The sequence below is a fragment of the Haemaphysalis longicornis genome, unplaced genomic scaffold, assembly GCF_048455015.1.
Source record: "Haemaphysalis longicornis isolate Haplotype H1 unplaced genomic scaffold, Haemaphysalis longicornis Haplotype H1 scaffold_189, whole genome shotgun sequence".
NCBI lineage: Eukaryota > Metazoa > Arthropoda > Arachnida > Ixodida > Ixodidae > Haemaphysalis > Haemaphysalis longicornis.
In genome coordinates, this window is record NW_027526287.1 from 277961 (window position 1) to 304845 (window position 26885).

At 47.4% G+C, this 26885-nt stretch overlaps 1 long non-coding RNA gene across 1 annotated transcript; it reads left to right on the top strand.

Annotated features, from left to right (window-relative positions):
- Positions 1–817: 817 nt before the first annotated feature.
- On the top strand, positions 818–17787 carry LOC144166723 (uncharacterized). The gene is made up of 3 exons (XR_013321744.1): positions 818–1010; positions 13562–13796; positions 17612–17787. It is a non-coding gene; the product is annotated as an uncharacterized LOC144166723 (long non-coding RNA).
- The last annotated feature ends 9098 nt before the right edge of the window (positions 17788–26885 follow it).

A 26885-nucleotide genomic window follows, 5' to 3' on the forward strand; every position in this document is an offset into this window, starting at 1 on the left:
CAGAGGTTACCGCGCAACGCCTTTGTTGCGTGCGCGATACAGTGAGATGCGCAGCTCGCACTGCTTGCACCCTCATACGTAAACACAAACACGTATCCAAACGTAGGTTAGCATCGTGAGTTCCTGCAAATGTTACTTGCTATCTCGGATTTGTATAGAGACGGGATTAAAACAATCCACGAGCGCACCGAATGAATATCTGCGCGTGAATTTATTAGATAAAAACAGCGTCCTGGTAATTTTCGGGAAATGCAAGAAGTAGTTCGATGTAGTAGAGGGTTGATTTTTCAAATAAATAGAACCTAAAATCCAAAGACACCAATTTTTGGTAGGAGCACATGATTCACGCCCCTCTTTGCACTTCGGATGAGCTGTGGTTGGGTTGCCTGTACTACCTCGTGGAATGCACAGTGGAAAGGTAGATTACACTTAAAGGAAATGTTTTCTTTCCAGCGTGGTATAACTCCAGAGTTTCTTGTATCACTCGTATTAGATACTTCGGTGGTGGGGACTGTTGATTGTCTCACAGGACACTGGCATGTGTTGTTGAAGACAACTACATCCACCACAAGGAAAGGAAAAAAAACGACATATATTGTTTTCTTTTATGTCCAGTTCGGGAAAAACATCTGAGAAACAATGGCTATTTTCCCGCAACGCAGAAATATTGACATGGGTCAAAACTAGCAAGTGTAATGTCGCACGAGGCGGAAAGTAAATATGGAGCATACTTTTGGACAGGTGTTCGCAGCCCAAAAGGACGACAAAACCTTTTTTTATATTTGAACTTCGACACTGCCCAGAAACAAAGGCCGTATCTGATTACAGCGAAGCAAGAACTGATACGTTTTGTTTTTTGGTAATTTTCCCAAGCGTAAGACTATTGTACTACTAGTTTCTATCCCAGAAACCCCAAAATGATGCATGGCATCATTAAGCTGACGTTCCAAGCAGCGTTTCTGCTTCTTTCCCCTTGTTGTGACGATTCGTCCGCGCAAGATTTCCAACCGGTAAGCGCAGTAAGATCTTTCATATCTACAGGCATAGATATGCACGCGTTCTACTACACGTTGCGGAAACAGCATATAAGCAATTGTAGTCCCAACGAAATATTTTTTTTTGTCGTGATGAAGGAAGGAGGAAAATGGTGATAACTGGGGCCTTTAAAGAGCCTACGGTTACCCAAAATGCACAATGCTGAGTTATTCTCATAGCGCATGTAAAATGTGTGTTTGTTTTCTTGGACATCCGAACTCGCAATGACAGTGTGCTGCGGTAAAAGTTATGAGACATAAATATCAAGCTAAAACATTCATTTTGGAATACGTTCGATTCGCCAAGTTTTGAGTTATGAAATGCAGTGAAATGGAGTTATGGTTGCAAATGCTATGCAAATTGTGCTAATGCTGCAGCCTATATAACCAATTTTGCGAAAAAGCTGGCGTGCGGCCTTGCCTTATGAGTCAGAAAAACGTCTCCTTGAAAAACGTCTTCTTCACTCATGTCGCTACAGCTGCCTTGTTGGTTCACTGCGTGCACGGTAGAAAACTGTGAACTTACCAGTCACTCTTATACAAAGCAGCGCTGAGAAAGTTGAAAGCGAGGCCACAGAAGGGACGGTGGGTGTCATCGCGTTCAAACAATGTCGCCACTGCCTGTCTCGCCAGCCGCTTCCTAATTAGGCACGCCTGAGGCATGTCCCCTGCGCGCGCAACACCGCGAACCAGCGAAAAAGCTTGGGGTGCTAAAGGCCTAACACATATAGACGCGACGTGGTACCGCCATTATGTCAGTGCTGTAAAACCATGGAAATCATTTCGTAAAGTTTTCGTGAAGCCACGCTTCCCGGCGGACAGTACTCAGACCCGCAGTACTCTGAAAGGCTGGCGAGCGTGGGAGGACCGGAGAGCTCGACAGGAAAGTGACTGTTTCGCCTTTATCAGCTCACGCGATGGCAATGTTATAGAGGCGGCGTTGGTTCCAGCCATGAGCCCATGGCTTGAATCCAAGGGAAATGCTGAGCGACCAGAACGCGATGATGGCGCATTCGGATAGACGAGGGCTTCATAACGCGAGAGACTGAGGTTCCATTCCGACCACAAAAAGCGCTTTTCTTGTTTCATCATTATCATCATCATCATCATCATCATCATCCCGTGCCCTCCTTTTGCGCAAAGTTGGCTTTTAGATGCGAAGCATCTCATGGTCGAGGCTATGTCCCTCCCTTGTTGTTGTTGCGCCCTCCACACCTCCACTGCGCATGCTCGGCTTGCTGAATGCCCGGTGCTGTCTTACCCTTTAATTGCTCCTGGAGTGACAGTGTTGCCGGTATCTTCCTGGGCCGCCACGAGACGAGCACACTTCACGCGCCTTCGGTATTTCATCGTCGTCGGCGGCGGCGTGCGTCGGCGAGTCTCGGCGGGCCGTGATTACAAGCAGCCCACAACCATCCGGGTAACGTGCATCGACCTCATTTTCAGCATCTTTAGGGTTCATCCACTACAACAGCTCTTGACTTTACATTTCACAGACCATAAGGCGGTCATAATCAAAGCGGAATTCCAACCACAGCTCGGCGTCACCTACGTTGAACATGATCAGGATAATGCCGAAATAAAGACAAACTCATACCCCGTACAACGTCTCTCTCTCTCTCTCTCTCTCTCTCTCTCTCTAATGCCTCTCCACTCTAACACCCCCCCCCCCTCCAAAAAAATTACACTATCTTCACGCAGGATGCTTATGGTCGAGCCTGTTCCCTCCCTTGTTGTTGCGCCGTCCACACCTCCACGGCGCATGCGCTTCTCTCCTCCATTCTCCTCCTTACAGCCGTATAAACCAGGTGTGCACGCGCGCTACGCGCTACTCCACTGCGCATACGCGTCTCTCCTCCATTCTTCTTACCCTACCCACGCGCCTCCTTACTCTAACACCACACACCAACTCTACTCACACTACTTACTTCAACTCTACTTACACACCAACCACTGCTGCTTCGCATTCTCCTCAGGGTTCCCCCACGGGAAGATGGTGAAATTTTCTGCAGTGCGTTTTGGTTACGACACTGCCTCAGTAAGGCCAAGAAAGCTCCGTTTTGCAACGGAAGCTCAATACCGTGCTGCTAGGAAACTCAGCTTTACAGGAAAAGCAGAGTTTCGGCTAGGGCGGTGAGTGCGGCGTTCTGTGAATTATCAATGGTGATGCTAATGATAATGATAATGATGACGGCTAGGTTTTTCTGGCTCAAGGGCGAGTACGGGCAAAGAGCGGCATAAAAGTTAGTTGTTTCATAAAGGCGGTGTGAAAGGAAAAAGTAAACCTTTCAGTAAAGATGTATGCGAAATGAATTAAAAGTAAATTAAAATGGGTGGTGAAAAGGCCAGGTTGTGCTTATGTGTAGTACGACATGAGGTGATAAAAATGGATTTCTGCTAGGTACTTGAAAACGCGGTAATAAGGAAACGCGTAATGGGAAAACATGGGATCGTCGGCCCTGAAGTAATATTGATGAAGTAGAATGTGTTGTCTTTAAAAATCCAGAAAGTGTCTGCGTCGTGTGTCGAGTGCTATGAATTCAATCAGAAACGTGTATTACAGACAGGCTCTCTCCACACCTGCTACAGAGAGGTTTTGGATAGCTAGTGAGCAGGTAGGAGTGTATTACATGTGTGGCCTATCCGTCACCTATCCAAGGCCACTTCAGTGTGTCTATTGGGTGAGTTAGTTGCGTAATTGTTCCAATTGTTGTTTTATTATGTGTACTTTATTGTCGGTCAGTCCACCCCAGTGTGTTTGCCATGTTTTACGTAGTTGGTGTCTGATATGTGGTTTGAGGTTTGTGTAAGGTAGTTGTTTGTCGGCTGTCTTTCGAGTTGCTGAAGCTTCGGCCGTTTTATCCACCAGCTCATTTCCGGCGATAACAGTGTAGCCAGGTACCCAGGACAGACTCAGTTCAAGATTTGAGGGATATGGGGACACAAGGGTCCTAAGAACGAGATTGACGATGTGGTTTTTGGAAGACTTTCTGAATGATAACGCGTGTACCACACTCAGAGAATCAAAGTTAATTATACATTTAGATTATGATGTTCGACAATATGATTTACTCTGTGTAATAAATTTTGGTCCATGCGCAGCATAGCGCGGAGTGGGGGCTGTTCTGGAGGCGTCACTATGAAATCCTGCACGAGGATATTTTTGTTGTAAAACAAGTAGGGGTGCAAATCGCAGTTGAGCAGTCAGGTTTTGTATATTTTAACAAAAGACAAGTCGCATTGCACAGGAAGGAGCTTGAAAACTGGTAAAAGATCGCTAGTAGATGTCTTGAGGGTGTCTACAAAATATATACTAAGTTAAGACTTCCCTCTCTACCCGCGTGAGAAAAGGAACCGAAATGTATGGGTGATGAAAAAATGTATAAGATACGACGGTATTGGAAAAGACTGATCTAAAGGGGTGTTTAGTCATTGCTAAAATTTTAGAAGCATGCAACAGGTCGACATAAGTTAGCTGAGGCTTAAGGCCCCATTTGTCAGATTCTATATAGAGGCTTTGTACAGGGCTTGTGCGTAAAGTGCCGCACGAAAGGCAAAGACCCAAATGCACCACAAGTTCAAGCATCTTTATAGCTGTTTTTGCTGCTGATCCATACGCGACACTGCCGGAGTATATCCGATACCATGCCAATGCGGTATAAACACGCAGGAGGAGTTCTTTGTCTGCCCCATACAATTCGTGTGAGATGAACTTCGAAATATTTATTGTTTTTAGTCATTCTAGTCATGAATGTGAGCTTTTCGTCGTACACAGCACCTGTAAACTTGTAATCAATTTTTGACAGGAATCGAGTCACTGTTGAGTTGAATATTGGGGTCCGGCAGTATCCCGCGCCTCTGTGAAAATATAACCCTGCTGCTTTTCGCACGATCAAATTTAAACCCATTTTCCCCTGGCTAGCGAGCAAGTTTGCTGACCTCAAGCTAGTCCTGTAATCCAGATATGGACATGTTCGAGATTTAAAAGATATTACTACATCGCCCATAAACATTGAGCCGGAGACTGACGGTGGATATGGATTCCGAAGCGCATTCATCTTGACTGTGAACAGGGTGGGTGCAGCTGAAAACCCCACCTTGAGATGCACCATTTTCCTTTACGTGAACAGTTGATAGTGCCGACGCGACTCTGACACAATATGTTCGTTTAGGCATGCAACTGGAAGGAGTGTTCCGAACGTTACCTTATAAACCAAAAATATTTAACTATATAAGGATGCAATAGCGCCATGTGGGGTCATAGGCCCTTTCAATATCAAAGAATACCGTCATACAATACTGCTTATGTATGTAGGCATCCTTGATGTAGGATTACAAAGCAACAAGTTGGTCATCTGTGTATCGTCCCGCCCGGATGCTTGCCTGGCAGCCCTCGAGAAGACCATTGTACTTTCAAATGTACACAATTCTTGTGTTTGTCACCTGCTCGTGGTGCTTTCCCAGGGAGATTGTCATAGCGATGGGACGATAGCTTGCGGGAGAGGAAGGGTCCTTTCCTGCCTTAAGAAAAGCTTCTGCTATGGCATCCCTACAAAACCTTGCAAGATGCCGCGAATGTCATGTCTGAGGAGGTGTTTTTTGGAAGAGAAGCAGAAGTGAAGACGACGTGCGTCCGGTGGTCACAAAAAAATCAACGTGGGGAAGAAAGAAGAAGAGGGGGCAAGTCGGAGACAGGATATGGGCGGTTCGAAGAGTTATCAGCTGAACGCGAACGCCCAGGAGGCTCGACGCCAAACTGCATCGTCCTCCATACCTTCGATGCGTGCAAGTCCTCGCAGCCTTGGCAACGCAAGCTTCTCGGTGGACCAGCTAGCGTACGCGAAACAGCGCCGTGACTGTGCAACGGCCAGCACCAACCGCAAGGTGACACAGCGCCAGCCGCCATTACACCGAGCAAGGGCACCACTTCAGCACAAGGACACAAGAACGAAATAATTTTTAACATTAAGCAATGTTTTTCATATGCGAAGGGTTTGCAACCCTGACCTTGCCCGACGAAGTGACGCCAACACGAAATAAACAGAAATCACCGGTTTATTCCGGGACGGCAAAACAACAATGACATGAGTAGAAACAGCAACTAGCAACACATACGGTCATGTAAACAACGCGACACTAAAAAAAAACCACTGCACCGATACTGCAGAAAAATAATACAACGCTTTGTTCTACACTCACGACAACGTTAGAGTCCTGGTACCAAGCCACTCTGTGTGCGCCCACTACAAGTGCTGCTTAGTCCGCGCGGACCAAGGGTCGTAGATCCGGTTGTCTGCCCCTTGCTGCTCCCATCCTGGGTCGGCTGCCGCCGATCTGTTCCGTCCAACTACCCCGTGCCGCACCCGTGAACGCAGTCTTTATACCAGACCGTTGTGCGCACGTCCCGGGCTTGGTACGAAACCACACGGGTTCCATTGTCCGCTAACTGCTTATCACACACGCACGCACGGGCACATGAAGCCCTGACGTCACTATCTCTGTCCGACACGGGCTCGCTGCACTGTAATCACCATACGCGGCCGCACTTAGGGGCTGAGTCCCTACAAATACGGAACTGTTTTATGCCGGGGCCCACCAAGATATTACTGACGTCATATCCGTCACGGAAACGACAACGCCAGAAAACTGCGATTGACGCAGCGGCTCCTGGATTCGAGCCACGAACGAAACCCGCTTCCGACTGCACTATGAACACAAGCGTAAATAGAACGACAAACCATAGAGTTAATACTACTCGACAAACGCGCCTTATAGCCTTCCTTTGAGATGGTGCTGCCATCTGTAAAAGGCGAAGCAAGCACTGCATCATGATGCTAATGAGTACCGACAGTGGGCGTGTACTGGGACGCGCACCGTAAGCTGCGAAGAAGCCGACTTGCGGATGTCGCGATCGTGGAGCGGGTCGCTGCTCCTTTCGCTGCAGCGGTCCGTGCGTTCAACAAACGATTCGCTGAAAAGCCGTTTGGTTTCGTTCGCAAGGACTATTTTCGACCACCTGTGGTTTAAGTCGGATTTACGCAATGCTCCAACGCGTGCAACCCAGTGTCTAACATTGATGCGTCTAACGGTGCCATACCGACGAAATATAAATAGCTCAATCGATGCACAATAAACTTTCAACTGCTCCTGTGAAGGCACTTGTCACTTTCATGTTTTACCGGTGTCTGTGGAAAAGGGAACAACCACATTTTTTACTAACACATTTACCGTTTCACTAGATGAGGTTATTGTTCATTTATGTATTTTCTTATTTATCTGCCGTGTGAATACATTCTGTCCCTGTCCGACGTAATCCACATAATTCCTATAAACAAGATGCTTCAACCATGTTTTATTGTACAGGTGTAGGAGTGATTCAAGTGTGTCTGCGGATAAGTGTTCTATCATAGTGTATGTAATCATGTCGGCGTTTGGAGCTGAAGGTTTACATGTGCTCAGAGCAGCCTTCAGCTCGTGCATCGAAAACGGTGAATTCTAAGAAAGTGTACACTTCCTTTTTTCAAGACGTCGCGTGTTTCATTAAAGTGCTTGCGCCTGCGCCGAACTGGGCACTAGTTGGACGTGTTGATTGATTATGGTTTAACCCACCTATGCTACACAGGCGATGAGGCCTGCCGCAGTGGAGGTTATGGATTAATATTGACCACCTGGGGATACTTATTGTGCGCCGAAATCTCAAACACACGTCGTGGTCGTTTTTCGCCTCTATCTGATGTACACTGTTGTTCAAGTGTGCTGTTCAGGTCTTTAAGTGTGTCCCCTGTTGTGCTAACCAATGGCAGGCCGTGTGTCGTTGTTTGCGCTTTATATTTTCGGCCATACTCTGCGTGTGTCTGTGCATGAATTTATTAATGACACGAAATTGCGCCAACTCGCTCATTTAACAGCGTGTATGTTTAAGCTTGAGCTTGGTGCGGTGGCGTCAGCAAAAAAAGATTCATGTGGCGCCTCCTGCCAAGGAGGGGGAGCGCGAATGCAGCCTGCTTCAGCAAAGAGGGCAGGGCACAGTGGCGTAGCCAGAGGCGGGGTTTAGGAAGTTTAAACCCGCCCCCGAAATTTTCACTGCACCCTCCCCTTCCCCCCTGTTCACTCCGTAGTTTTTACGGAACCATATTCTGCCCACAGCGCCGCACATAGTGCCTCCCTTTCACCAAATTGGCGAACTTCCCAGGCTCGTAGCAAGAGAAAATTATGAATGACGGCGATTTTCTTGCGACTTTCAGTAAGATCTCGATCAAGGTTCGGAATCTGGTCGCTGTTGCGATATCCCGGTTTGTCTAGTTTGCCTCCCTCACGTGGGTTGCTCTATCCGTCCGTCGCAAATTCCAGTGACGTAGCGGGGGGAGAGGGGTGCTGACCATGCTTCACCCTTGCCCCCTTCCCCCCCCCCTGAAATATTTCTGGCCGGCGCCGTGCTGCCTGTTATGCCTGGTACGTCGCCTGTGAACAGAGGCGCATATCCTTCGGATGTGCCACTATTAAAAACATTCACGACCCAATGCCTGTCCTAACGCACTGGTGCTTACACAAAACAAGGCGCCGGGTCAGGATAATTGCGTCGGAGGGGTGCAGCTCCAAAAGTGATGGCGCCCTTGGGTAAGCTCATCCCACGTTGTGCCCCTTCGTGTGTGGAATGTCGCCACACAGAGAATAATTGACCGGCTGAGTCGCTCTCAGCAGAGGAGATTGACTCGTCATGGTATGACTGAGGAAGAAAGGAGTGGTCCGCACTGACTCGCGGCGGAAAAAAGGAGAGACCGCCCGCCATTAATGGGTTAAGACTGGTACAATGAAGGGCCGAAAGGAAAAAGGCGATCTTTGTATGTGTAAGCAGAATCACGTGCAAGCGGCGGTGGCAGACAGTCAATCCTCCTGCAAGTTAACTGAAGAAAGCGATGCGTCTGCGTATTGGGTGAAACGTGTGCTTTAGCTGGATGAATGTCATGGTTGGGCAGAGGGCCTTTGTGGATGAGGCGCATAGCAAAGTATGCCCCTCTTCTGCGCGTCACCCCTTCATTCTTTTTCACGTTTCTGTGGAGCCCGGGAGGGTGTTGGCGTGGGGTAATTGAATGGGCTTAGCTTGCGTGCACTGCGTGTCCCCTTCAGAAAGCGGTGTTGCAGACAGTCAGTTTCTCCTCCGCGATTAAGCAGATTCGTTCGGGGGAATTTTGCGCTAACCTACGAAACTGGGGAACAGCGAGTTGACGAAAATGGCACGCTGCGGCTTGCCGAGCGAGTTCCAGACTTTATCCTACACGTGAAGGCTTGACGGCGCTCACGAAAGTAACAAATACCCGATGGCCATCTTCGACCTCGGTCACAACTAAAGCCCCTCCATTGCGTTCACGGCCGCTGTTTGCCTGGGCCGCAATTCTAAGTCATTTTTTCCCCTGACCCCTGATTTATCCTTACGTGATCACTGTGTCTTTTAAGATTCAAATAATTGCTTCCTAATATTTACACGATGTCACAGTCTCTTTATGTCTGCGAGCCAAAAAATTATATCTCTTTTAGATGCGGAGCATCTCTGGCTTGGGGGGATGTCCCGCGTCCGTTCCCCGTCCGCAGCGCCTCTGATGATGATTGTGGCAGGATGCCCCTAGGGATTGGCCAAACAAAGAATCCATCCTGAGATAGCTTCGCGTTCAACCACCGTCGTCATCTTCCCGTAGGGGAACCGCTGAAGAACAAGAAGGAGAAGAAGACAAAGCTGCGAAGAGGAGGGCGTGTACGTTGCTCTCGCCCCGTCCACAGCGCCTCTGATGATGATTGCAGCAGGATGCCCCTAGGGATTGCCCAGCCAAAGAATCCATCACGAGATAGCTTCGCGTTCAACCACCGTCGTCATGTTCCCGTAGGGGAACCGCTGAAGAAGAAGAAGAAGAAGGAGAAGAAGAAGACAAAGCTGCGAATAGGAGGGCGTGTACGTTGCTCTCAGGCGATGCAGCAACGTCAACCGCCTTTATCTCACCAACGCTGACGGAGAGTACCGATTCTACCAGAGACGACAACATCTACAAGAACATGATGTGCGAGTTTCGGCGCCTCGAGAACCACCGACTACTCACCGTAACACAACAGTACTTGCGTGCCTTTGCCACCGGTGTGAACCCGGACGCGGAATTCCCTCTGGCGCTACTAAACACCAGATCACTCAACATAACGGCAACACAGTGGAACCACACGGAACCCCCATGATGCTTCGCATCCTAATCAGGGTTCCCCATGGGAAGATGGTGTAATTTGTTATTTCTAATGCAACATTTGCGTTTGAATTGGTTGTTGAAAGGAGCGCCGGCTATGAAGAGGGAAAACGTAAATTCTACTCCTATAAACGCCTAAATATCCTATGATGCACAAAGTTGACGACGTTTACTCAAAGCGCATCGGAACAGCGTTAAATACATGAGGAGTTACCGCTGTCCGTGTATTACGTGACCAGTTACAGTACATGAAGAGTTAAAAAATATATTTGTTCTTGCTGCAGTTTTAGTAGTTTGCTTCATCTACAGGCACGCAACTCCAAGCGAGGTAGCGGCTGTCGCATGGTGTGTCCGTTATCGTAACCTGTGTTACCCCATTTCACACCACGCGATCGGACGTAGAATCCTAGCAAAAAAAAAGTTTCTTCTGCGTTTTGGACAACAACAACTAAATAAAAAAGAAACCTCATTCTTACGGCCTACACCATTTATTGTGGATGTCACACTTATCTTACCACACACGTTGAAATAAGGCAAGTAATCACATGAAACTATGCTCATTTAATGCAATGCCTGCACAAGGTGCCCGTGCGTGCAGTTTACGTACCGTATCACGGGCGCAGATTTCCACCACGCGATCTGCGGATTTTTTTCCAAGTTTCCAACATCATCTGGCCCTAAATACTATCATATTCAACACCAATAGAGACCTTAACCCCATTTGAAGACAAAATACAACCTTGTTGAATTTGAAAGAACTACTCTTTGGTAACTCGATCAGCTACATACCAACCCAAGACGACGTTTTCAACCGGAGCAGTGCAACAAATATAAAAAAAATTCTTATTTTGGACTGCAGTGACGTAATATAGGTTGGAGTGATTTAGTATAGGCCAGCACTAAAACGTAGTTATGAGTGTGTTAACTGCACGTAACAATTGAAATGATAGCGTCAATGGAACTAGATGCTCTCTACAATCCCGCAGCCATGCTCCTTGGCGGTGTTTTAGGTCGTTTGACGCCAATCGTAAAAAGATCCTGTGATGTCATAGAGAAATCGCCGGAAAGTTGGTGGAGAGTGACCACTGCTTCACTTGTTTTATTTCATATCTCGATTATTCCTTTGAAGTTTTCGATAAGATTAGTATCATTGTTATCGGGAAAATGCAGTCCGTTCAACGCACCAAACATGTATTTTGTCTTCATAGCATTTAAGGGCGCCTTCAAACTACCTCACTTTTTTTTTCTCTGCCGGCCGGGGGGGGGGTTGAAAGATGATGATGATGATGATGATTGCTATTGGTCTCCCCTTTGAAGCGGGGTGATGACATGTCATCTTATCAAAAAGGACTAATATAATCATGTTTTACACTCTTGGTTTAATACTAGCGCTGCTTAGGGCAGGCACTACAGTTTATTAGGCCCGTAATACTTTCTTTTTCCTGTTACAGGTGGTAACTGTCCTAGGCAATATTCCCCTCTCTGCTTTTCGTCAACTTAACTTACTTTACTTAATTTACTTAAACAATTTAAGCCCCCCCCCCTCCTCCCCCCCGAAACAAAAACCTGGCTACGCGCCTGCCAGAGCACTTGCTAGGTTCCCGGCCTAGCCTTCCAGCAGGGCTAAACGCTAGTCGGGCCCAGCTTCCAGCAGCATCGTGAGCTAGCCTGGTAGCCGGGTTTAGCCGGCGGGCGGCCATGCGCTCAAAAAGAGGCCTTGTGTACACGAGGGGAGAATCAGGGCGGAAAGTAGCCTTCCTTCGCGTAGACTGGCACTCGGTAGGTGGCGCTGCTGCTGGTGGTGCTGCAGTTGCCGTGTCTGCCAACGAGCCCGCCTGCCCACCTAATGAATCGTAGCAAAGCCTAGCCAAACCGGAAGAAACTAATTCGACCGCACCTCTACTGTTTCTCGAGCCTTGCCCCACTAGTGCAAGCTGTTCGACGTTTTTTTGTCACGTCGTACACGCTTTCCATGAGCTTTTGTCCGTTTCAAAGATATGTGGTTATCCGACGTGGGGTACCTACGAAGGATACCGCAGACCTTATACTGAGCCTCCCGCGTGCGCCTACAGTCCTCGTTCCATCACAGCCTCGTTTGGTGGCGCGGGGTACCGGATGCTTGTGTAATGACATTTTTGGAGGCGTCGAGAATGTGCGCCGGAATAAGTTGGGCTGCTTCCTCCACGTGCAGTGTTTTATGGATGTTTGATGAAGTTTAGATGTTACTGTAAAAGTATTTTATATTCCAGTGTGCTCTTGCATCAATAAACCTCTTTTCGGAAGGCGAACTGCTTCGGCATATATATGTCAGTGAGGCAGAGAAGTGGTCACCACCACACAGTTTCGTGCCCACGTCCTACTCAAAAGATGAAAAGAGAACTGCAGATCGAATGGCCCAGTCAAGGTGTGAGTAAATGTTGTGCCGTGGAATATGGTATGCTGGCTGTTTGTCGTTGAATAGACATGCTCCCCAACATGTTTGAAACATAAGGCGACCTCAGGCATCTGTGCGGGAAGAGCCCGAAAGAGAGTTATGCGTATTCAGGTCGCCTGTAAGAGTGAAATGTTCTGGTAATTGATCTACGAGGCCACCGAAATGTGGAGCTCGAGAGTGTGAAGTCAGGAGGTATGTAAAGGCAGCATACCATTATCAACCTCTTCAATATTATTGTACGGATTGCTACAGCCTACAAACCAGTCTTTCAGGTTATGCTGCTACACGCTCTGATTTTTCGGGAGACAATGGCCCCACCGGCCGAAGATAGTGTGCAGCCATTCCAAGGTGCATCCATACTTTGCCATTTTGCATGATTGGAAATAAACTGCAACTTAAACTTCAGCTTAGAAGGCGCCAGATAGATGATTACGAAAGAAATCACGGCGTCACTGGCAAAATTGAAGTACCCGCCAGGTGGATAGTATGAATTCTGGCTGTTTTCATCTAAATTGATGGGCTCCGTAAGCTCCTCATGGGTTTAATTTATTCGAAAACCTGCCACTTCTTTGCACAGCAAGGTGTAGAGGGGAGGAAGGGGTCGCAGCTTTGCGCTAGGACATCATGTAAGTCTTCTTTTGAAACAGTGCTTCAAGAAAAAATGAAGGCCTTTTGGAGACCAAAGGTACACGCCCCACGCCACACAACTGGAGACGACCGCGTGTACTCAGAAATACAAGTAATTTCAGAGAATTGCGGTTCCTGCCGTTGTGTCGAAAGTAATCATGTATGACAATGAGGAAGTTTCCAGAATTCTATAATCCAAAGTTTAGAGTGATGCATTTGCAAATTATCTATTTTGCTTGCAGAAGGGATTTGGAGAACCATGCGATAATAATGAAGAGTGCGCCGCCGGAATGTGCTGCGTGCTTTATGACTTTTACGAGGGAACAGTGTGCAGCACTCTTGGATACGAGCATGAATCCTGCTCAATGCTAACCATCAACGAACTTCCCGAAGCGCCTATTCCTTATTGCAGGAAATTAGACGACCTTTCCGCGCTTTATACGCCACCATATCTGAGATACTGCCCTTGCCGGGAAGGTAAGATTTTGCTAAGCGCATTCGTGTATCCCAAGTTCCCTCAAAAACTGGTCTTTATTGAGCGTCTTTATCAAGTATCTTTACCTAGTTAGTGAAAGCTTTGCTGTGTAGAAAGTTGCTGCTTGAACATACGTGCCTTTTTAGAAAATGCTCAGAGCCAAGAAAACATCTGGCTAAGAACGAAATCAAAGAGTGCTATGGTTTCCCAGATTGCACAAATGCGTGGTCTACCGGTACAATTGTGAATCCATCTTTCAACTTCGATACTTTGCCCCGTAGTTTCAAATATCATTCCAGAATCAAACAAATCACTCATGAGAGGTGATATGGAGACATGCATACCTTAGTTTTCAAAGAGTGAGCTTTGAGATCCCCCTTTGGGGCTCAAAATACTGTTTTCTCCCCACCCCCCTCGCTTAAAAAAAAGCAGGTCCCAAATATTGAGAAAGCTTAGACAGGAATATGTATGGATTTTAGTAAATCTGTTGATAGTGCAAGCACTGAAACTTTGCTGTATAAATTGAAGCAGCATGTAAAGTAAGGTCAAACGCTACTTTTATTACGTCCTACATATCATCACGAGAGTAGTACATTTAAAAAAAATAACTTTACTTACACTCAAAGACGCACCTGTAGTTGCGTACCTCAGGGAAGTATTCTAGTACCATTACTATTTTCCCTCTACATGAATGACATTACCATTTTCTAATCCGACGCTATTTTCATAATATATGCGGTCGATGCAAGTACTTTTCTGTCCAGCGAGTGTTCTGATTTCCTCTACTGTGCGAAGAGCATATATGCAAACTTAACATCTTTGTGAGGCGTTTATTTAGTAGAGGTTAACATGTCCAAGTCTAAGTCCGATATTTCGCAGCAAAGAGGATAAGAGATTGCACATATAAACTTCGTTATTATACACAAACAATAGAAATAATAAAATCTTTCAAAACATTTGGAGTTACTTCATCAGAAAAAATACAGTGGGCGTGTGATGCATGCAACGTGGCGGCGAAAAAGGTGCAGATGTCTAGGTCTCACCTTCTGCCTCTAAAACATTCTCCGAAAGCCGCCAGGCTCTGCCTCGATTATACTTAATTTATTGTACCTTTGCGTGAAAAACCACCACAGAATCACATCAGAATGCATGCTTCGCATTGATTTTTATTTACTGTAGGGGCGTCCAACACTCATTTTGTTTAAATCTCTTTTCGCAAGTGCGATCAGCCGGTGTTGGTATCCACTGAACTAGCACTACAAAAATAAAAAGATGAAGGAAGCTCACACTAACGCGGAATACTTGCTGTACGTGTACTTCACGACCATACCATCACGAAGGTTTAACCCCGCGGTTGCAGACGATTTGATTCTTCTTCACTACCAAAATGCCCCTTACTACATCATTGCTGCTATAAGTGTGAGCTTCTTTTTTTTTTTTGGAAGGGATAATCAGCGGACATAGCCTTTGAGGGGAGTACACTATGACTATCTTTCTCGTTCCGAGCATGTATTGCCACGATTACGCTGAACGCTGGAGTTTTTTTTTTTCAATCTTGGCCCATCTCCCTAAGTGGGTATTCTTGGCTTGACGAACGTGCGCCGTGGACGCTGGGCGGTCGCCGCGAGGCACGCAGGCATGAGCACTCGGAATTTTCCTGATTTTTTTAACTGCCGGCCTGTCGCCACGGGGCCCGCGCTCACGTGCACGAGCTCGGCAATTTCTTGGTATTTTTAATTGCGGACACGAAAAATTACGGTTTGCTAAACAGCATGGCTGCTAAATCTAAACAGTTTATAAATGTTCTTTCTACGCTGGCACAACTGTATTTTTTTCTGAAACATACCCGCAGCCGAATAAACGCCATTGGCCATTTCCCTCAGTACGCACAAACAATTGCCATGAACTTCAATATTGATTACAAATGAAAATAGACAAACTCTGTGATGGAGGCTGTTGATATTGTTGAGAGGCCAAATTCTTTCAGACAATTTCCTTGCAAACAACTAATTTCAGTACAAAAATGTGTGATGGGTTATCGGGGTAGGTCACTGAATATTTCTGATAGCCTGGTTAAGAGAAAGCATTTCTTTATATTTGTCTTAAACAGCTTTTGCCTGGGTTGATTGCTGTTTGTTGTTTACTCCGCAGAGCGTAGTTTGAATGTCAGTGTGTGCATGACCATTACGTAAGACCATTACACAATAGCCGACAAGTCAGTTGCAGTAGTGAAATTCCAGCATAGCAGGAAGCAGTATTAATAGCTTTGCTCTAGAGGAGTGGCTATGCATGACGCGCTTTTCGAAATATAATTCGTAATCGCAATTAAGTTTGAAAATTGAATAAAATTGAAAATGGGCTTTTTATTTATAAATGGCATTTTGTGGTTTTTCCCCTTGTACTATGCTTAGAAGGGGATGGACCATTGTGCAGTTATTATTATATATGGTATCCTGGAGGGAAAGGGTCGTCTGCGTGGACAGTTGCTAGTTTAAGTCATCCGTACAGTGTGGCTCCCCAACCAACGGTATACTGGCCGGAACTATCTGTTGCTTGAGGGCACCGTTTATAACGCTGGGTCGGCCGCAAGAAGCTGGTGCCGCGGCAAAAGGAGCTTGTATTCAGCTATGAGACGCAATTCGATGTCTCGCCATGGTTGCACTACTGCTATACAATAATGTTTTACATTGTCGACGAGTGGTACCTGAAAGGAGGACCTCCAGAGAAACAGTCGAGTAGAGAGTTTATTCCCATGTTTGGTGAGCTCGCATAGTCCTACTGCTATTTTCCGGTCACTCTGAATGTCTGGTCACTGATTGCATGGTCATCACTGCTACGATACGAGTCAGGGAGTCAGAAGCCAGCAGGCCCGACCATAAGTTAACTAATTCAGGTGAAAGACGGAGTAAAATATTTGCGTTTACCAATAAAGTCTTCGGCGTTCAAAAACAAGTTAATGCGACGCTTATTCTGTTACTTCCCCGGGTTTTTCTCTAGGTTTGGCCTCATAAAAAAATACACAAAGGCATAACTAAAATCAGTGACAATGTCGTAAAGGGGCCATTAAGGCAATGTACAACCATGTTCAATTTGAAAGAATTAGGCTTCAGTACCTCACTCAGCTCAATTGCATCCATGAAAGACGTACGTTTCTTTAACCGAAAGAAATGCAGGAAGTAATAAGAAACTTTCAAATTTCCCTATACAGCGACGATGGGCAAAAGTGACGTCATACGGGCCAGCACTAAAAAAACATTTTCAGTGCGCTAGCTGCACGTTAGCTTTCAAGTGATGCGATAACTAGAGGCCCCACTACAGTAGTTAAATCATTTGTCTTAGCTATGATAGTTCGGCGGCAGTCAATAGAACGAACGAGGTTCTGTGACTGTCATAGAAAAGTTGCAGAAAAATGGATAGAAATTTGCTACCGCATCACAAGTTCATTGTTCATTGTTAAATATCTCCATTATTTTTTCAGAGTCAGCGATAAAATTGGTATCATTGATGTCGAACAAACGCGCCTTTCTATTGAACCTAACTTGTATTTTGTCTTTATGGCCCATTTAAAATAGTAGATATGCCACTGTGGTAGAAAGCCGGTTTCATAGCTTTTTTGCCAAAGACGAGATGGCGCATTGAAAGTGACCCCCAACTACATAACCAGAACGCCTATAGAGTGCACTGCGTCATGATTTTCTCTGGCATTTTATGAGCTTCGCGATTCTCAATATTTTTTTATCGTATGTTTCACGAATTGTGGAAATGTGCCTTTTTGTATTTCTACAAAATTAATTATTGAAAATCTTTTTTTTTTCAGAGTTTTTTTGCACTCTCGATAAGACTCCACAACCTAGACCACAAACGTCAAAGTACTTGCCGGAAAATGAAGCGGAAAAGTTGCAGGAAGATGCGTTTTACAAAACCCCACTAGGCAGGTGCACACATCGACAGAAATATCCCCAATCCTAACGAAAGCAAGCTTTTGGACCTACACAGGAGCTTCCAGGACTGTTTTTTTCTTCTTCACTGGTTTGTACATACAATGCGCAGTAATTAAACAATATATTTTAATTTTTACGTCTTCAATGCAACATCCCGCTATACTTGTGCGGGCTAATGGGGCATGTGGCGTATAACCTTAAATACTACACCTAACAAAATCACTTAACAAAAATGGTCGAATTACAGCGAAAACTATTTACGCAAACTGGAAATAATTTTCTTCATTGCTGGTTACAGCCACAAAGAAATTGGCGTAAAAACAGCGAACGACAAAACATGTGACAAGAAACTACTCGTCTGAATAGCCCAGCCACAAGAGGGCGCAGCCACAATAACAGCACAGCGTAAAAACCCCGCGCTGATATGGGGCCTCTTGGAGGACTTTATCCATGGTTTTAGCGAAAGCAAAAACAGCACTGATTGCTCAAAAGGGTTTATATGCACTTGAGTTAAAGCTCGTTTTTTTTTCGAAAAAAAAAACATGGTTTAATTTCGTCGCTGTCGGAGAACGCCGCTTTTTACTGTGCCCACTGGGGCATGTACAGGTTCCGTCATTAGTCATGATTTGTGAATATCACAACTTATTTGTCTTACTGGCTTTATCACACCCATTACGAGTTTAGAGAAAGCTTTTTTCCTATTAGGCAGAACTCCTTTAAACGCACAGCAATGCAGCCAGGCAGTTTCGGGAAGAAGAAATTCCTGCAAATTTACAAGAGCGTGTCCCAATTACTTTTGATGGCACCTTACATAATGTGGTACCGGGGTTCTTGCACCCAGCCGCGGTTCCCCAGAAAGACACTGAGCCCCCTCGATCACACCTTTACTGGGAGTCCCGCTCCGCAAAGGTCCACTGTTCAGCCGATCCGGCTGCACACACGTAGCCCAGCCGAGTCCGCCATGTTCCGTCCTAGCTCGTCCCGCGCCACCTCTTCATCCTCAGCCGGCACATGTCCATCGCGCGGGATTGTCCACCGCTACTATTGCCGGATTACCACACTCTCCCCCCCATCCGAAGAAAAGGCCGACGCTGGCTGCCCTCGGCTGCAGTCGTCGGCACTCTCGAGGGACTCCCACGGCTCAGCCCGGATGGCAGTAGACCGGTGCCACAGGTGGCCTCCTAAGACCCGGGGGTCCTTGCAGAAGGTCCAAACGTGGCAAGGTCCTGTCCGTGGGCCTTGCTCCGCGGGTCGCGTCGGCACTCTCGAGGGACTCCCACGGCTCAGCCCGGATGGCAGTAGACCGGTGCCACAGGTGGCCTCCTAAGACCCGGGGGTCCTTGCAGAAGGTCCAAACGTGGCAAGGTCCTGTCCACGGGCCTTGCTCCGCGGGAGTGGTGCCGCGGTTCCCCAGAAGGACACTGAGCCCCCTCGATCACACCTTCCCGCTACGTTAAAGTACACCGCTCAGCCGATCCGGCTGCACACACGTCGCCCAGCCGAGTCCGCCATGCCCTATCCACGCTCCTCCCGCTCCACCTCCTCATCCTCAGCCGGCACATGTCCATCCCGTGGGATTGTCCCCCGCCACTATTGCCGGATTACCACAATAACGAGGTCTAATTAAAGAGGAGTTTGGTATTTTGCATGCATTTCTATTAATTCTGTGCTATTTATATGCAAAACACGTCAAGCTGCTGCCACACACAATGAATTTCACTAGATTTGAGGGGGGGGGGGGGACAAAAATGTTTTTTGTCTGTCATTTATGCCTCCGCCCGTCTGGGCCATACTTCGGACCGCCCCAACAAATAGAAATGGCGCACGCTACTGGGGTTTGTGAGGCACGAAGGCTCATCGTTGGTTACTACTACAACTATTTTTGCTTCTCTTTTTCCGGATTGCCAGCCTTACGCCGTGTCCAAAGTATTATCGCAATGGTCTTAGCAGTTTTAAAGAATCGCGTTTTTTTTTTAATTTCAGCCAACCAAATTAAGTGAGGGAATTTTTTTTTTTACTTTTTAGGCAACGATTTACATGGTGCGCCTGAGCCCGAACACGGCATAACACCGGCGACCATGCTGGCTGCGAGTTCTGAAAAAAATATTGCCCCGTCTCGATTTTCCTTCTATTTTAGATCATGTAAGGTATCACAAATACCACCAGTTCGAATATAAACAACCTTTCAACACGTTAATTTCCCAGGCTTCAACGCTAGCGAGGGACGTCCCCATTGTCATGGGAAGTGATTTCAAGGCGGCTCACGATGCCTGGGGTCACCAGAAAATGTCGGTGCAAAAGAAGGGCGCTGAGATCCTACAGCTGGTGACGGACTGCTCGTTTAACGGCCCCCAATTCCCTACGCGGATTGGGACTTCCGTGACAAGAGATACCACACCGGACCTAACCTTTTCAAAGAACACCTGGCGCAATACTCCAGAAATCTTGGGGAGTGAACATTACATCTTGGCCATTACCCTTCACATGGGAGCACAGAAGGCCAGACAACATAAGATCGTTGACTGGGACGCGTTTCGCAAGATCCGTAAGGAAGACCAATCCGAATGCGGGACTCTACAGGATCTCCTCGACTGGCTTAACACGGATGGTTCGGCGGCCACCAAAACCGCTGAAGCCCACAAAATATCACGCAGATGGATGCCAATCTCACGAGCCTGGCTGAGGCGAGAAATGCAACTCAAGCAAGATGGCGCAAGCAACGACTCAATAGAGACTGAGTAAGAAGACTGCGGAACTCAACCGCAAGATAGAATACGCACTCACACTCAACACTCAGAAATGGGGCGATCTGCGCCCTCACAGATGATCGCATGCGCATGGGTAGTAAGCGGAATCTCACCAAGAAGCTCATCGACGACAAACAGGTGAAAGGGAATCAAGAACTCGCACTCGACAAACTCGTGCACTACCTCCGAACGTCGGGCATGATGGACGAGGATATTTTCGACAAATTAGCCGTAATCTATATCTCGGTGGGTCAGAGCTCAGACGAAGAATACCCGGAATGGCAAGGGGAAGAGAACGAGCTGCTTCACAGTCCAGTCACGGAGCAGGAAGTCTGGGCGGCTCTGCAGTAGCTGAAGAGCCGTTCTGCCCTAGGGCCTGAAGGGGTCACGAACCGGCAGCTCCGTTACCTGGACGGCAAATCGGTCACGACCCTCACGGAAGGAGCGAACAAGGTCTGGACAACTGGCCAAGTCTCCAAAAGCTGCAAAAAAGCAACGGTCATTCTGGATCCCAAACCGGGTAAGCGAGGCCCCTAGCGCCCGAGTACATGAGACCGATCTCGCAGACGTCTTGTATCGGCAAAGTCGTCGAACACGTGGTAAACGCAAGGATCTCACGTCACATAGAGCAGGAAGAGATCTTCCCGCAGAACATGGTCGGCTTTAGACCCGGACTGTCCACGCAAGGTGTCGTGTTGCTCCTCAAGCAACAAGTCCTAGAAGCATATTCTAGCGACGTCAAGGGCATCCTAGTCCTCGACCTCACTAATTCGTTCGACACGATTCATCCGCAGTACGTCTGAACATGATATGGAAACCCAACCACGGAAGAAACTTTCACTCACCCATAAGATAGTTCCTCAGAGACTGGACGACCTTCTAAAAACTCAGCCAGGTGCGGTAGAAAAAGTATCGACTCGGTCCGAGGGGCACCCCGCAGGGAGCAGTATTGTCCGCGCTGCTCTTAAATCTCGTTATGTGGAACCTGTCCCTCCAACTGGGACCTATCCCTGGACTCAGTCACGCTCCGCATCGGACGACATCACGGTATGCAGCATCGGTGGTTGGGAAGCTTAGACGGAAGAAGCCCTGCAAACGGCGCTGGAGATCAAAGATTACCTTCAAGACACGAAACTCAAACTCTCGACAACTTGCTCAAAAAAAAAAACACCGATAAATCGGCTCGTTGTGGGGGATATTATTTTGTTTAGCCTCTGCAACTACTTTAATGGCATTTTATTCGGTATGCAGTCAATTAAACGCACTACAATCTGATTAAATTAAGTGCAACCAACTTTCGCCATGCCTTGTAATTGAAAACACATGGAGGGTTGTGAGGGTCGTCTGCTTTTGTACTACCCAGAGGCATCGGCCACTACGGGCGCTGCATGTCTCCAAAACTGCAGCGCAGGAGGACAATGGCGACAAGACAAGCATGCCAGCGAGCAGAGGGCAACGTATCGCAGTGGGACACGCCGCCTAGCTCCCGCCATCTCAACTGCGCATGTCCGTGTGTTTTCGACGGCCGCTTCCAGGTGACGGCACCGGTACCTTCGGCCGTCGGCTCCGTGGTTCGTATTTGAATTGTCCATGACTGTACAAAACCCATGTCGTGTCTTCCCTTTTCGCGTTTGATTCGGTGCGCAGAGGTATACAGTGCTTTCGCATTTTTATGAATGGTACTGTGGTGTCTTGTTGAGATGAACGGTTGTTCAGCCTGCCACACCGCACCACGCTTTTTAAGAAGCACGTGCAAAAATACTCCATCCTTGAAATTGTTCCCGTTTACCTTTCATATTTTTATACGCGTTCTTCGCCGGGCTCATATTTTTCGGCGATAATTCAGAGTTTTCGTCCTGCAGGAAAGAAATCTAAGTGTCGTTTCGGACGCAAAAAGGCGGGCAGAGTCGTTGGCCAGCATATGTTGCATGGGAGCGAAGTAACATACAACCGCTCGTTTTTATCACTGTTAATACGCCCGCTTTCTGGCTTTATGGAGGTATTCACGTTATCAATGATAATCGTGGCATGACTCACCGCTGTCCTGGTGTGAGGCGCAATTTCTTTGTTTTGTGTGGAAGTATCTGTCACGTTCTCTGCTTTACGCTACACAATTCGCTGGCTTTGTGTGGCCGTTTTCTTTTTTTGCTTGAAAAAAGGTGTTTGGTTGACGTCTTGGAATTAGGCGTCGCAGGAAATTGGGTACTACATTTGAATTTTGTTCCAACGGCAACGTATGCGCGATGTTCTTGAGAGCCGTTTAAGAATATGGCCCTTAGCGGTTGTGCAAGAGTCGCGCCTTGAATGAAATTGTAGGTGAACTGGCAGCCTTACTGTCATGTTTACCTGTCCGAGCCTTGAGCAGTTAACGTTTTTTTAAGAATTTCACGACTATCTCTTCGTCATAAGACCAGGTTACAGAAATGCAGAGAGTTTTCCTTGATTCAAACGAGTGCAGAGGTGAACAGCGTTCAGACGGAGGTGGCTAAAAGCGGCGCTCCGCACTCTGGAGGCACGGTGCCTGCTCTCGACACCGACGCGGCGCGCATGCGCGTCCTTGCGTACTCTCATGCAAGCCAGTTTTCTCCCTTTTGGAAACCGAGCTCCGATTGGCAGTACCGCGCCACGGGGCGATGTTTATGTGCGACACCGCACCCCACGATTACGTATCTGCAGCCCTACATACGAGCCAGTTGCGTTACCCTTTTCTCCGGCGTCAGTCCCCTGCGTATTGATCTATACATATCGTTACCCGGATGGTCTCTCTTATGTTTGTTCATTGTTTACCCAACTGTATAAAAATGAATTAGGCTCACTCTAACGGGTAATACTTGAAGATAGCGAAGCTCTACGCAACCTTCACAACCATCACAAAAAATGGTTGGTTGGTTGGTGCCAAGAGAATGATGGCTCATACCCACTCAGGGGGATTGGCAGAAAATGGGTGCTAAGTGAGAGAAAAAAACTGGGCTCGGGATTAAAACAAATATAATGACTGCACTTGAAATACTCGTTTAGGAAATAAAGTGTATATAAAGGGTATATATAAAGGTGGGCTCGGTGGCTGTGCTTCAGCGCAGACCACTAATCCGTTGCATCTCGCCATGCAGGTGCACAGATTCTTCACCGGACTTCTTCTGCCCGCAATTCTGGCCTTACCCCAAGCTGCCGCGATCGCATAAACCCGTTCCAGCGCGGCGCGGGCGCCCGGCGCGGTCCCCTGCCCTGCTCCGTCCACGACCGATTCCAGCGCGGCGTGGGCGCCCGGCGCGGTCCCCTGCCCGACTCCGTCCACGACCGATTCATGGTGCTCAACAGCGCCGCCACTACCCTCCTTGGTTCCCGAACCACCTTGGAAAGCGCCATCGTCAGCAACATTATCCGTCACGTCAGCTACAAAACCGCCCCTGTCGCCCCGCGCGCCCTGTGGGCTCTGTGGCTGTGCTTCAGCGCAGACCACTAATCCGTTGCATCTCGCCATGCAGGTGCACAGATTCTTCACCGGACTTCTTCTGCCCGCAATTCTGGCCTTCCCCCAAACTGCCGCGATCGCAGAAACCCGTTCCAGCGCGGCGCGGGCGCCCGGCGCGGTCCCCTGCCCGACTCCGTCCACGACCGATTCATGGTGCTGAACAGCGCCGCCACTACCCTCCTTGGTTCCCGAATCACCTTGGAAAGCGCCATCGTCAGCAACATTATCCGTCACGTCAGCTACAAAACCGCCCCTGTCGTCCCGCGCGCCCTGTGGGCTCGGTGGCTGTGCTTCAGCGCAGACCACTAATCCGTTGCATCGCGCCATGCAGGTTGGTGGAATGTATCATTCTTCTGGAAAAAAATCTAGCAATTACTTCCTTATACAGCTACCGAGCCCACGGTGCTGCGCTGCAATTGTTGTCGAATGTGTTCATGTCATGCAGTCTCTTTTGCTTTTGGCGGGAGATATTGAATCTAACCCAGGCCCTCCCAGTATTCAGGACGTAATGAACAAGTTCGGAAAGCTAACGGCTGGGCAGTCGAAGCTGATTACCGATATACTAGACATTAAAAACCAGCTACTGACAACAGACAAAACCCTGTCGAATCTTATAGACGCATGACTGATTTAGAAGAACATTATCAAGCCATTTCAACCATCCAAACCGACCTGGACACTATAAAAACAGATACCACTGAAATGGCTAACCAGATCGTCCGTCTTGCTGCACAGATGGATGATACCGAAAACAGGTCACGTAGGAATAACCTAATACTTTATAACATTCCCGACCCCAACCCTAAGGAAACGTTCGCAGAATCTGAGGAAGTTGTCATCCGTCATTGTAGTGATCACTTGGAGTTCGCCGTTGACCCTAACCACATTGAAAGAGCGCATCGCCTAGGACGCCATACAGGAGGCCATTATCGGCCACTCATTGTAAAATTCAATCAATTTAAAACTAAAGAATCTGTACTTTCTAATGGCCCCAAATTTAAGGGAAGCAATTTCAGTGTCGGTGAAGACTTCTCTCAGCCAGTTAAAGTTGCTCGTAAAAACCTTATCGCCTTCGCTAAATCAAAATCCACGTCCTACTCCCTGCGCTTCCAAACATTGCACATTGGCACCAAACGCTACGTGTATGACCACTCCACAGGCTCTGTTAAGGAACTGTAGCAATTGCCCCGTCATCAAAATGCGCCTCACCGCCCTCAATCCGCCCCTCGTTCAAACCTATTGCTCTCTGCTATCTTTACTAACATACGCAGCTTTATTCCAAAACGCGACATTATTTCTAATCTGGTGTTGTCACCTGACAGCAACCTTCTGATACTAACAGAAACATGGCTTACTAGTGACGTGACCGACGGCGAGGTACTTGCTGACCTACCAAATTTTCGAGCGTTTCGAAACGATCGCAGGGACACGAGGGGGGGAGGAGTCCTTGTCGCTGTCAGTCACAACATATCCTGTTCGTCTATAAACATTGTGTCCGACCTTGAAATCCTGTGGCTTAAATGCCATGCCGCACCGCACTCAGTTTTACCAGGCGTTTGTTGTAGGCCCCCCTCACAGTACTCCAGACTTCTCTTCTAAGATCAATAATATCCTAAGCGAAATAACGACCAAGCACCCTAATATGCATGTAATTCTATTTGGCGATTTTAATTTTCCTAATATCGATTGGTCAAGCCAGCCTGCACCAGCGGCTACATCAAGGGAGTCGAACGACTTCCTTCATGTATGCCTTAACTTTAATCTATCTCAAGTTCTTACAGAACCAATCCGCGTTACCGGTAACTCCCAAAACATTTTAGATCTTATATTAACAAGCCATCCCGAGTGCGTGTCCTCCATTGCGTACCTCCCAGAAATCAGTGATCATAAAGTCATTCATGTTGACTTCGTAATTAAGCCCGTTTTGGTCCCGACCTTAAAAAAAACTATGCGTTTGTATGATAAAGGAAATTACGAAGCAATTAACTGTGAACTAACGAATTTTTACTCCACTTTTGAAACTGCCCTTTCTTGTCATAATGTAGCCGAAAACTGGTTAATTTTCAGAGACAAACTAAACGAGACGGTTGATAAATACATTCCCCAAAGTAACATTAATTCTAATTCCGCTCAACCCTGGTTCAATAAAGCTCTGAAACGATTAGAAAACAAGAAAAAACGCTCCTTCCGCGCAGCTAAGTCGCGTAACACCCCTGATGCATGGAACAAGTACAAAACCGCCGAATCTGCTTATCTGCAAGCCATACGTCACGCGAAACACTCATTCTTTCATTCTGATGTACCGAACATGCTTAAGCACAACCCCCAGAAATTCTGGCAAGTCTTAAACCCACATGACACGCGCATTATTACCCTATCTAATGAGTCAGGTGATGCCCTCAGTGACGCGGAATGTGCACACGTGTTTAATGCCGCCTTCGCATCAGTTTTCACACAAGAAACTGAGTTGTCATTGACCATTCCTCATGCGAACTTTGAATGTACAGGGGGGATTAAAAGAAATGCGAACAACGGAGCGCACAGCCTCCGACGCATGCCGCACCGTCTGGCTGCTCCGTCAGTAAACTGCGCGCATGCGTAGTTGTTGCGGAGCGTTTGAGAGTGTGGCCTACATTTATGGGGAATGCTTGATCAAGAAGCGACGCCGGTCATTTATTTTAAGGGCCTCTTCACGCTGTGTCGCCACTGAGCAGGGTGATCGTTGAATGGCATCTGCTATCTGCAATCAGCTTGCTGCGGGCTTGGCTAGCGAATGTAGTAGATAACAGTATGCCCAGTGGCGACAGATTATAAAAAGATGCCTCAAAATAAACGACCCGCGTCCCCTCTTGATCAAGCGTTTCCCCAAACAGTAGGCCACAGTCTCAAACGCTGCGAAAGAACCACGCATGCGCGCAGTTTACTGACAGT